Below are 12569 nucleotides of genomic sequence, written 5' to 3' on the forward strand. Positions count from 1 at the left end.
AATATTACACACACAAAATTAGGTAGCTTGGTTCCATACATTCTTAGACCCTTTTTGACAAGGTTAATAATACAGGTCACGGAGCACCTTCAGATTAAATGGATCAGCAGTCACTCACCAATTTTTGCACCACATAAGACAGTCATTAAATACTTTACTTGTGTGCATCTCCTTAGATCTAAAATGGGTGTGAAAGAATTTTTTCAAAATTCTATCTACTGTAAGTATTCACAGTAATTCTAGTGGAACTAGCCACTATTAATATGCTGATTACTCTTCTGACCTGGCATGACACACAAATATATTTTGTGTTCTTATTTTTCCTCTTTATTTGAAATAGGTTAAAACTGGTGCCACTCCATAAATAGAGTGCTTTTGTATAAAAATAAAAATATAAAAAATAATTAGGGTGAATGCAAAATATGCAACTGTGCCTTTTATACCTATTATTATGGTAAAGTGGTAGTTGGGTTTGGAGACTGAGGGATAAGGGGCTATTCCCAACATTTTTGAACCTGTATATTTACCTGTGTTTATTTTCTGAGAAATTATAAATAATATATTTAAAAGCAAGCCTTTTGCCAAACTCAGTTAATGGACCAGTCTTAAGCATTATTAACAGAAGGCTGTGGTTTAAGTATGTCTTGAGGATTTTTTTCTATCACTATTTGTGTGGGGTTTGGGGTTGTTTTAATTTTTTTTTTTAATTCTGCTGCCTGGGAAACTATGATCAGTCTATATTCTAGTTATTTAGCAAGGTGTCACCAGTTCATGTTGCCAGGAAAAATGAGATTTTTTTAAAATTGCTTTTAGCTGCCATCCCATTTCAGTTGTACAGTAGCGAAATTACTCTTTTTTTTTCCTGCCATGAGAAACTCAAATGAGCTTTGCATGCAATTTACATTAAGACACCTTTATAGATGGCTAAGTTAATATATAACTTTATATGTATTAGAAAATTCAATAGCTTTGGTCTAAAATTTAATGCTCATTCTGGATCTCAGATCCACTATGTTTATTCAATATGGTTTCTGACTGGCCTGCTGCCTGAGTTTCAGGAAAGACAGTTAAACATTATTTTTATGTGGGGGAAGAACTTAAATGAAATTTAAATGATTGACTGAAAGGTTACCCTAGGAAGTAGTCAAGTAGGAAAACAAAGAAAATAGATAAAGACATTACCATAAATCCAGCCGTCACCAAACACTTGTAAGCAACTTGAACAATGAAATATTTTTCCTTTTGTTCCATTAATGATAAATACAGTGTTTCCTTAAGGAATGAAGCAGATGAAATAGCAGTAGAAATGTAAGTCCATCAGTTAAATTGTATTACTGACTGAAGCGCATAAACACAAGGAAGAAGACAGTGTTCACCAGCTACCTGGGGTATGCTTTCAGGCAACTTTTCCTAAATTTTAAAGCACTTGCATTCAGTGTGGTACGATCTGTTTGTAATATTAATCATTGACTATTGTTCTGCAACTTGGATGTTGATAGTGAAGCAGAGAACAATTTATCATTGTTTATTATGAGTCACTATGCACGCAACTATGCTAAACATGGCAAAATGTATTAAACGCTAGTCCACCTCTATTTATGAAATATTTACATAATTTAATTTGCTTTTGTACAGTTTTATGTAAATAAATTGCTTGTCATTTTTGTCTCTGCAAATTAAAATATAACATGTTCAACTGGTTGCTCATTTGCCAGTGTACTTTCTCTGACAGACTATTCCACTATTACTGGATTAAATTGCATACTAGTTTGCATATTTAGCCTATATTTTGCATGGCAGAGATTAAACTGCCTTTGCAACTATCCACATCTTCAGCTGTTGATGTAGCTGAGGTTTTACTTTTCAAGAGAGTTAAATTCAGTAGAGGTTGTTCTCACTCAGGACATCATACAGCTATTTTATTGGCAGAAATAAAATATTTGTAATTGTCAATTGTTTCTGATTATTGTTCAAAAGGGCTTCTAACTAAGGTGTGTTTAAAACCCTCATATTAAGGGGAATAACAAACCTTAAGCAAAAGCTCAGGTATTTTCATTGTGGAATGGCAATTTTCTAATTATCAGCAAGTTTGTTATTTTTTCTAAGTTTAGGAGCATTAACAAATCCTAAAAAGCCAGTGAAGCATCTGTGCTGAAAAGAACAACACAATTAATGCAGCATTGTAGAGCAAAATATGAAATAAAAATATCCAATTCTTTCTAGCTGTGAATTAAATTATCCATCCCAGCATAACTACAAATAAAGAACAAACTCTCCTCAGGATGAAACATGTAAGAAGCAGAAAGAGTTTATTCCTTAGTTGTCTGGATCACATACTGCTTTTTTGTTTCTTTGTTTCGAAAAAGCTGGTTCCAAACCAGCCATTTAAGTTGGGATTTACATCAGTCGTTATATTTGAAATAGATGTTCGTGGGGAGAGGGATCGAAGGTTACAAGTCACCCCCCCTCCCTCTTGTTTTCTACAAAATACAGTGTCACTACAGAGACCTTGCGGATCTTTGTGTACAATTTCCCACTGCACACTGCAGAAAGTACTGTTTCTATCTTTTTAACTTAGTTACAGATTAGGCTTTGATTTCTGTGAATTCAGGTTGTCCAGTACATTTCTATTTTTTTTTAAATAAACTTTACATTGCAAATTTCTTTCTCTGACTGTGCTTTCAGTTAACATTGCCTAATCTAATGAAAGTGTCAAGCAAGATTCTTCCTTCCATAAGCAGAGGTCTCAATCTGCATGCCTATGGAGAGAATACAATCCACCAGCTGACCCCAGATCTCCCACATCACACTTGAATAAGCTACCCTTCAACCTCTTCCAGCAGCAGCAGTGTTTTAATGAGTAACTTCAATCAAGCTTTCATGTTTATTTTATACTAGATGTAGTATGCAAGGCATGACCTTATGTTTGTTTACTTTGTCTTTTATCTGCATTCTTCTTGTTTACCAACTGCATCCAGGAGGGTGATTACAGGAAGATAAAATAAATTTCCTGAACCACAGAGAGTAGAAGGAGAGGATAATATAAACTGGCGAAAGCTAACAATTTATACTCCCCTTTAACCCGGGCTTCATTTCTCCCTCCTGCACTGCAGTAAAATGTAAATCTTATGCAGACACTGAAATTAATAAATGTGACCTAGGCAGAAATAATTTCATGTCTTTATTGGGCCTCCTGAGGGGAGTATATAGAAGATGCTTAATAGTTCATGAATGTGCAAATCAAAGCAACACCAGAGTTAGACAAGAATATTTGCTATATTGCTTAGTAAGATGATAGAATTCCAGTCAGTTCATGAAGATATTTCTTAAAAATAAGTATTGCTCGGTTAAAGATAAACTTACTGAGATATCAGGAGAAAAAAATGCAAATACCTATTCTGTCGTGGCATGGAATAGCCTCTGGGAAAAGAGAGAACAAAGAACAGCAAATAAGTATAATGTAATTGGCACAGAAGTGTTAGAAATAAATCCCTTTGTGACTTTCAAAGTGATTTAAGTATCCTAAAATAGGGAGATATTAATGCATAATTTGTAGCTATCTACAATATGGAACTAATTTCTAAGAAAGGACTCGTGCTAATTACAAGACATGATACTATTTTAAAGTTATGTTTTTAAAGATGTAATTAATGGTTAAAAATATTTGTATCTTAGTATTCCTTCTTTGTAAGCTTACTAAAGCAAATTTCAGTAGGCTTCTACAGCATTCACTGTAGAAGGCAGGTTTTGAAAGATCAAGAGAGCCAAGATACAGTATTCCTATTTCTATTCTATTATTTGCAATGGGACCAAGTTCTTCATGTTTCAATGTTTACACTACAATAAGTAATTAAAAAAAAATAAATAATTAAAACCAGACCATTCATCTATCACCAATTTCCAGAATATTGCAGAGGGAACAAAGTAGCATAAAAGCAAGTTTATTATACCATGTTAACACCCCCTTTGGTAGATTTTACACTCAGCAAACACAGTGTCATGGGAAAAGCAACTTAAATAAGAATGAATCACTTAAGTTTTTCTCCATTCTGTGAAGAATCAGAGAAGAAAGGAAAGACTACAGCAGGAGGAAAAAATAAATAAATTATTACTACCTCTCATGGATTTCCTGCACCTACAGAAAATCCCATAAATGGAAATTCTAAGGCTGGAATCTATCTTTTTGCTACATCCCCATGTCTTCCAAAATAACTTGTACTGAGTCTAGTTGGGGTAAACTATCTTCTTGATGCTTTTTCTTATTTTGTTGTAACTGTTACACAATTTCAGAAAATTAAGCTGTTTCTATCTGAGACAAGATTATGGTGGTGGTAATCCACTGGAAGTTAGTTGAATATACATTTGATGAGACAAGAAGAAATGAAGACATCAGAATAAGATGAAAGACATCCTGATGGTCTGAAAAGATCCACAAATTGCTGCATACACTGTAATGTTTTGTTATTTATGTCAGAGGCTGAACATTTCATAAACAAAAAAGAGAAAGGAGAATTTTTTTTAAAAAAAATAATGGATGGAGACCTAATAACCCGTTAAGTGTGTGTGTGTGTGTGTGTGTATGTATGTATATACACACATCTCTCACCTCTGTCTTTTGACATTTAGGATACTCTCCAAGATTCCAGAAAATTGGCTACTTGTATCATTAATCAATGTCACAGAGGGAGAGAATACTGGCCAACAGGGACATTCGGTTTGAGGTTATACAGCTAGTCTAATGTTTAGTAAGACAACAAAATACATAAAGTTGTGGCTATGACTTAATGTGGCAGGATATGGTGATCACAGAAGTAGAAAATGGGGTAAGTACCAAACTTACTTCAGTTTCTCTTTAGCCTACTATCTCACGTAAGTTGTTAAAATGAAAGAGCGTTTTTTTAATCTTGGCTCTTCTCACTGACAGTTCCTGGAATTAGCTTGGCACCTATTTAGCTTGTTCTGAACTAGAAAAGAGCTGTGGAACTATTGGTGATTTTATATGCTTTTTCAGTCTGACCTCTGAGCATACTCGCAAGCATCATGTTGCCACTCTTATCTTCAGGAGCATGAAATCATGTGTTTCCTCACACTTAACTTTAAATATGAGTTTGAATATAAAGAGACTCCTTATAGGTGGTAAAACGAGAAGTATGCCTTGAATTTAGAATAATCTGGTGCTATGCTGATTAAAAATAAATAGATCCTGAATTCCAGAGAGGGCTGAAAAGCTGCTGTATGTGATAAGGAACAAACCACATGCTGGGTACAACCCTATAATAACAGGCAGTGCATTTCTTCTTGCTCTAATCTGTGCCTTACATAGAGATGAAAGGAAAATGCCCCAGGTCCCTCTGAAGTATAGTTAACAGTGTTTTGTATATATAAGAAAGCAGGAATAATCTTTCGCCCAGCCCTGGTAAATTAAGCTTGTTTCCAATCAGTGTGAATGCCCCTCTTGAATATTCTGATTCTGTTTATGTGTCATCAGTACAATTATAATGGCTAACTGATGATAGCTAGTGTGATGTACTCATCTAAGAGACAAAGAATTGATGGAAAGAAATGATGTGGAAGTGCAACCTGGAAAGCAAGACATTCAAACTGTAACTCCCATGAGGTGCTCTAAAGTCTCAGCTAGATACATCATTATGTATAATATTGAAGTTAAATACCCCTTAACAGTTCCAAAGAAAACTCAGCTAGTCAAAAGAAGCATTCAGAAAGAAATTAAGGTGAGAGTTTGGTTAGTCATGGAAGGAGAAGGTCACTTCTGAGAGCTACAGACTAATTTTTCTATGTTGAATGCAGATGAAACTAATTTTGCAACTCTCAGAAAAAAAGAAAACATCTTGCCTTTCCTTATAAAGTGATAGGATCTAAAGCTTCCATAGGTTTACTGTTCAGTGGCGCTCAGAACAAACAAACAACAGCAAAACAACATACAACAAACCTAACCAGAAATAAGGCTTTGACTTAAGGAAGGATTATTAAACAGAATAGATTCTGTTGCTTAAAACAAGATGCAGATGAATTGTGAACATTTTGCATGGTTCTGAACTCCATCCCTCAACATTAATAAGGATAGAACACTAGAAGACATGCAGAGTAGGGAGATCAAAGCTACAGAATAAATAAGATAGGACTCTTTGGCCTAGAAAAGAGAACTGAATGGTTTAACAGTGATCCATATGAATGGCATGAAGTGGGGGAAATTACCAGTTTCCTGGAATAAATGGGCTACGAAGCATGAAATTATTAAGCAATAGTTCAAAGTTATATGGAAGATGGTATGTTTTCTCACAGTGCATCAAACTGTCAGATAAGATTTTTGGGATTGATCCCATGAATCTTGCTCAAACAATAAATTGCTAGATGGATACTTTTAATGAATGACAGAATAACAAGTAAAAGACAGAACTTTTATCCTGATCTCTTAACTAAACAGAAAAAACTACTGGAAGCAGAATACTAAATTAAAGATCTCTCTAAAAACCTCAAAACCAAACACACACATGCAATCAAGTAGAAAAAAACCACAACCCCTCAATACCATTTTGTTAACAATCACAGTAAAAAGCTTTGATTTAGGATTTTTTAATTGATACTCAATGCTTTTTATACTGTTTCCCCAAGAGAGTGCTGAAAAATAATCCATGAATAACCACAATTACTCCTTGGAAATCTTCAGTTGCAAGTGTTCTCATGAGAAAATTTCGGGGGGGGGTGGGGGGGGGGTTTCTCCAAATTGGAATAAACTTAGAAATTAAACTCCAAACCTCTGTGCCTCAGGAAACATAGCTGGACTCAACAAATTATTTAGGTTTTATGCACCCAAACAGACTGTTACTTGGTTTAGTCATACATGTTAAAATGTTTTATAAAGATAGTCATGCATTTAACTCCTGCTGAAATCAGTGACAGGCATTCTATCTTGCAGTGTACTTCTACTTGTGGAGATTCATACAGACAAAAATGTGTGGCAAAAGAAACCAAAGGCTTTCGCAAGCACATTTCTAAATGTTTGTGTTAATTTGGAACTTTATACATCTTAGTAGTACTAACTAAGTTTGTTTTTTCATTCCACTGAAGAAAGCAATTGTGTATGAACAGGATTTCATTTTGGAATAATGAGGATCATTGCAGGTTAACCTGCAATGTACTAATAATTTCATTTCATACTATTTCTCCTTAAAATTAAATTTTAAAATTATTTTAATATTCATAAATCAAATGTGCATAGTAGAAATACTTTATTGAATACAACTTAGCATTATTTTAGCAACAGCAGTTTCTAAACGTCATGCTGTGACGTGACAGGAAAATGCAAGATTGAAATGTGAAGATACATTAGGTTTTTTTACACTAATATTCTTCTATGGATTATTCAGAAGAATGGAGGAGTGCCTCATCTATCTAAAAATAATCCTTTTCAGCAATGGTAGTGCAAGCCTTCAAATTCCAAACAAGGCTTACAAAACAAACTGCTCCCTACTCCCCAGGTAGCAGCACAAATAAAAGACCTGGGAAATGTATACTGTTTAACCTTAAAATAAATAAGTAAAAAATTAGCTTATACACAAACTCACATGAGCCTTAAGCAAAATGTGTTTCAGTCAAAGTTGAGAAACTGGACAATTTGAAAAAGAAGGAAATGCATTTGTTTAAGTGACCAAAATGAACTAATACTTAGCTCTCAAAAGGAGAGAAATATGAACTTATTTCCGTTCTTTACTGTTTTTCCAAAATATAGTAGCCACAAGTGCTACACAAAAACCACAGCAGTCATTTACCTTAGGGTTGAAAGTTCCTTTTTCCTCCAACCAAGTCCCCCAGGTCACTCAGTGTTTGTATTTTCTTGTACTATCATCAGTAATGTCATTATGTGCCAAATCTGCAGTACTTCAAATAATTTAGAGCTAGTTCCTGTATTGTCATATGGCTAAAAGATTTTGTTTTGCAATGCACAGTGCAGGGCTCGGGGCTGCTTTACACTCAGCAGATTAGGCAAGAAAACCTATTTTAACTTTAAACCTAAACAAGGTTTAGGTGCACAGTCTGATGTGGAGGAGATATACTCCACTCTGATTTCTTGTAGAAAAAGCTAAGATCAGGTATCATGCCTCAATGAGAGATCTCTGAGCAACAGAATCATACCAGTCTTCTCAGAATCTTATAGATTCTGTCCTTTGCTTTCCCACAACAACGGTGAAAGGGAAAAGGAAACAAGTACGTCTAAAGAACTTTATTTGTAATTCTTGAATCTACCTGCTACTCATTTGTGAATAGATTGAATTCTTACTGAAACCTTTTAGAAGGAAAAGGCTGTTAAGAACTGTGAGTTTATAAGAGTTTTTATGCTCTACTCCAGAGAAACCTGCACCATCTCTCAGTCACAGAATAAAATTTTGCCTCTATATCACTACAACAGAATATAAACACTGAAGAATAATTGCTCTAATTCTTCTTTTAATTTACCCATGTAACCAGGACTAATCTGCATGAGTGTCCAAGTATACTCAATTTACAAGGTAGGGGACAAAACCAGGCAGTACTTTAAATTTTTTTTGCACAGAATCACAGTATCTTAGGGGTTGGAAGGGACCTCAAAAGATCATCTAGTCCAACCCCCCTGCCAGAGCAGGATCACCCAGAGCACATCACATAGGAACTTGTCCAGGTGGGTTTTGAATGTCTCCAGCGAAGGAGACTCCACAACCTCTCTGGGCAGCCTGTTCCAGGGCTCTGTCACTCTCACAGTAAAGAAGTTTTTTCTGATGTTTATGTGGAACCTCCTATATTCCAGTTTGCACCCATTGCCCCTTGTCCTATCACTGGACATCACTTAAAAAAGCCTGGCTCTGTCCTCCTGACACTTGTCCTTTACATATTTGTAAACATTGATGAGGTCACCCCTCAGTGTCCTCTTCTCCAAGCTAAAGAGACCCAGCTCCCTCAGCCTTTCCTCGTAAGGGAGATGTTCCACTCCCTTAATCAAGCAGTTCCCTGTCCTTCTTCTTTCCTCTATAAATTCTCTTCCTTGGTAGACATACTAGATTCTAGTGCACTCTTAATATAGTCTTGGTTGAAATGCTAGAAATGTAAAATCTCAAACCTTTCCTCTTCAAAAATTAGTCTCTTAAAACTGCATTGTGATTTCAGGCCCTCAAAGGATCTGCTTAAATGCATAATTTTATTCTTACTCTGAATTACAGGTGTGTATTTTGTTGTTTATTGCTATACACCACTGGTACCCCATTGCATTGGCAAAATATACCTTTGTCCAATAGACAAAGAAAAGTAATCTTTGTGTGACATATTTTTGTTAGATTTTTTTCCCCTCAGGCTTTTCCTGAAACTTCTGCTTTTGCTTGCTGACCTTAAAGTCATTACAGAGCATTTACCCTCTTGCTCTCAATAGCACTTAAAGACTTTAAAAAGGGCTTCCTGGGGAGAAAAAGCAGCAGTCAGCGCTGGATTAACACAGCAAGGGTTGGATATACATGACAGTGATATCTGAGGTTTCCCCTTGCCCCACCTCTCTATAACACAAAAAAAAAAATAAAAAAAAAAATATATAGTGACCTAACAGCAGCAGCAATTTAGTTAAAAAAGAAAGTGTGGTATGATTCAAAACCTGTCCTGAGAAACTGTAATAGATTCCAATACCTACTGCATCCAAAAATGCATATATACATGCTATTGGGAGATTTTTACAGCATATATTTGTAATTTAACAGGAGAGGCATGGAGATTTGTTGCCTGAATCCTCAGCTGCGATAAATCAGCAAATAACCTATTGAAATAGGTGAGAAATCCATTACCCCTGCTGTTCTCTCTGGTTTGGATTATTATATTGCCACAACTTTTGTTTAATAGCTGGTTCATCAGAAAACTTCGTGAACTGTAGTAAATGGTCCAGAAAAGGGACAGAGGACTGAAGGACCTGCCATATGAGGAGGGACTGAGAAGACTGGGTTTGTTCTGCCTGGAGAAGAGAAGGCTTAGGGGAGACCATATGACTATGTTCTAGTACTTAAAAGGGTGGCTACAAGAAGATGGACATTCCCTTTTTACAAGGAGTCACATGGAAATGACAAGGGGTAATGGGCACAAGTTGCTCCTGGAGAGATCCCAATTGGACACAAGAGATAAATTTTCACCATGAGGACAGTCAAACATTGAAATTGTCTCCCAAGTGAAGTGGTAGATTCCCCCACATTGGACAGTTTAAAGTCTCAGCTTGACAGGGTGCTGAGCCATCTCATATAAACTATAATAGTACCTAGAAAGGTTGGACCAGATGATCCTTGAGGTCCCTTCCATTCTGGTATTTTAAGATTCTATGATTCTATGAAACACGTGCAGCCTGGGGAAAAACTAAAAAAAACAAAAAACATCAACAAACACAAAACAAACAAACAAAAACAACAAACAAAACAAAACCAGCAGGGACTGTAGCTCTGTGTGCAGTTGCAGAACTACATCATTTAAATTACTGAGCTGAGGTGGGACAACTCACACAAGTAGGTTATTGCAATGACTGGATACAGGCTCTTCAGAGATGCTAAGGAGTAGCTCAGAAGTATATGAGACTGGCTGTGGGACAGACAATAGTTTGGCTGGTCTTAGGATCAGAAGAGAGGCCAGTAAGGGAGGCACAGTCATGAGAGTTTGTTACAGTTCAAGGGATCAGGGTGAGGAAATCAATTAAGCTCTTCTGAAATAAATAAGGAATTCTGAATCACAGATGACAATTCTCATGGGGGAAATCTTTGACATCCTCTGTAAGGTCCCATGGCAAGAGATATTTCTGGAGAGTGCCAGGGTAACTTCTTGATACAAATACTGGTATTAACAACCTGGAGTTCTGTACAGTTGGATCAGCTGTTCAAAACCAAGTAAGAACTACTTGAGAATGTGATAATCAAGGGTAACTTTGTCTGGAATGACCATGAACTAGTGGAGTTCCAGATCCTGAGGAGAATGAAGGAAGTAAGAAGCAGAGTCTATATCCTGTACCTTAAGGAAATAGCTTTCAGCTTATTCAGGGAACTGGTAGGTAGGATCACATGGGAGGAGGTAGCTTTTGAGGGCAAATGAGCTCAAGAAGGCTGGCTCAAGCAGCCAAACATAAGGATGGTTCAGCCTTGTTCTCAGAAAAACAAGAAGATGTTTCAGGAAGCCAACCTGACTAAACAAGGAACTCCTGGTGGAACTCAAAAAAAAAGAAAAAAAGAAAGCAGTGTACAAAACGTTGAAGCAGGGAGAGGCTACTAAGGAGAACTTTAGAAGAATTGCCCAGTCATGCAGGGATTGTGTTAGGAAAGTTGCAGTTCAGCTGGAGTTGAAACCTATTAAGACTATCAAGGGCCACAGGAAGAGCTTCTATAACTGCTATAGTAGTAAAAGGCTGAACAGGGACAATGCAAACACAGTTGAAAGAGGTAAGTGATTTAGTGACAGCAGATAAGTAAAGGTGAGGATCTCAATGCCTTAGTGTTTGCTGAGAATGTCTCCCAGATACCTGTGCTCAGTAAAAGGGTTCAGAGAAAAGAAAAACAACACTGGCTGAGGTTAGTCAGAATTTACTACAGACAACTCAAGTTGTGCAAATGAATGTGGTCGGATGGGCTGCATCCAAAGATGCTCAGAGAGATGGTTAATGTATTGAACAAGTATAAATAATTCTCAAGAAACCTGTTTGCCTCCTGTGATAAAATAAATGGAATAATGGATGACATTAGACCAGTGAAGGTAATTTACCTTTATTTTAATCAAAGCTTTCAACACTGTCTCCTGCTTTATTCTTATATCCCAGTTAGAACATGACAGTGTAGGTGAGTAAAAATTTTAAAATGTAACTGGATTAAAAAACCCCAAATCTGATAGAACTCAGAGGGTGGTAACTCATAGCTCCTTCCCTAGCTGGAGGCCAGTGATAAGTGGAGGAAACTGTCCTGTTGAACAACTTTATCAAGGACCTGGTGGTGAATGGAGTGCATGCTCATCAATTTTGCAGCTGATGTCAAATTGCTGGATCAGTTGATATGCTTGAAGGCAGGATGGCCATCCAGAGTAGACAGGGTGAAAGAATGAACAACACAAACATCAGCAAGGTTTGTCAGTGAAAACAAATGTCAAGTCCTGTGTTTGGAAAGGAAGAGCCCCCTGCAATTATATGAGCTGGGACCTGACTGTCAAAGGAGTAACTGAATACATCTTGGCAGTTCTGGTGGATGCAAGCTGGGCATGAGCCAGAGGTGTGTCCCAGCAGCAAAGACAGCTGAGAGCATTTTGGACTGTATTAACAGAGCATAACAAGGAGATCCACAGGAGTAATTTTCCCCACTCAGCCCCACATCTAGAGTGTCTGTTTTGGGCTCCCCTATAGAAGTAAGATGCTGATAAAGTAGGTTGATTCTAGCACAGTTGGTTCAGTGCTGGAGTACTTGGTCTATGAGGAGAGGATGAGGAAGTCAGAGAAGGAACAGCTTTGAGACAACTTAACTGCTTATGAGAATGTCACCAGGACAATAGAGCCAGGTTATTCAGATGTGCATTGAAAGAGT

This window comes from Chaetura pelagica, unplaced genomic scaffold (assembly GCF_000747805.2).
Source record: "Chaetura pelagica isolate M959 unplaced genomic scaffold, ChaPel_1.0 scaffold190, whole genome shotgun sequence".
Taxonomy (NCBI): Eukaryota; Metazoa; Chordata; class Aves; order Apodiformes; family Apodidae; genus Chaetura; species Chaetura pelagica.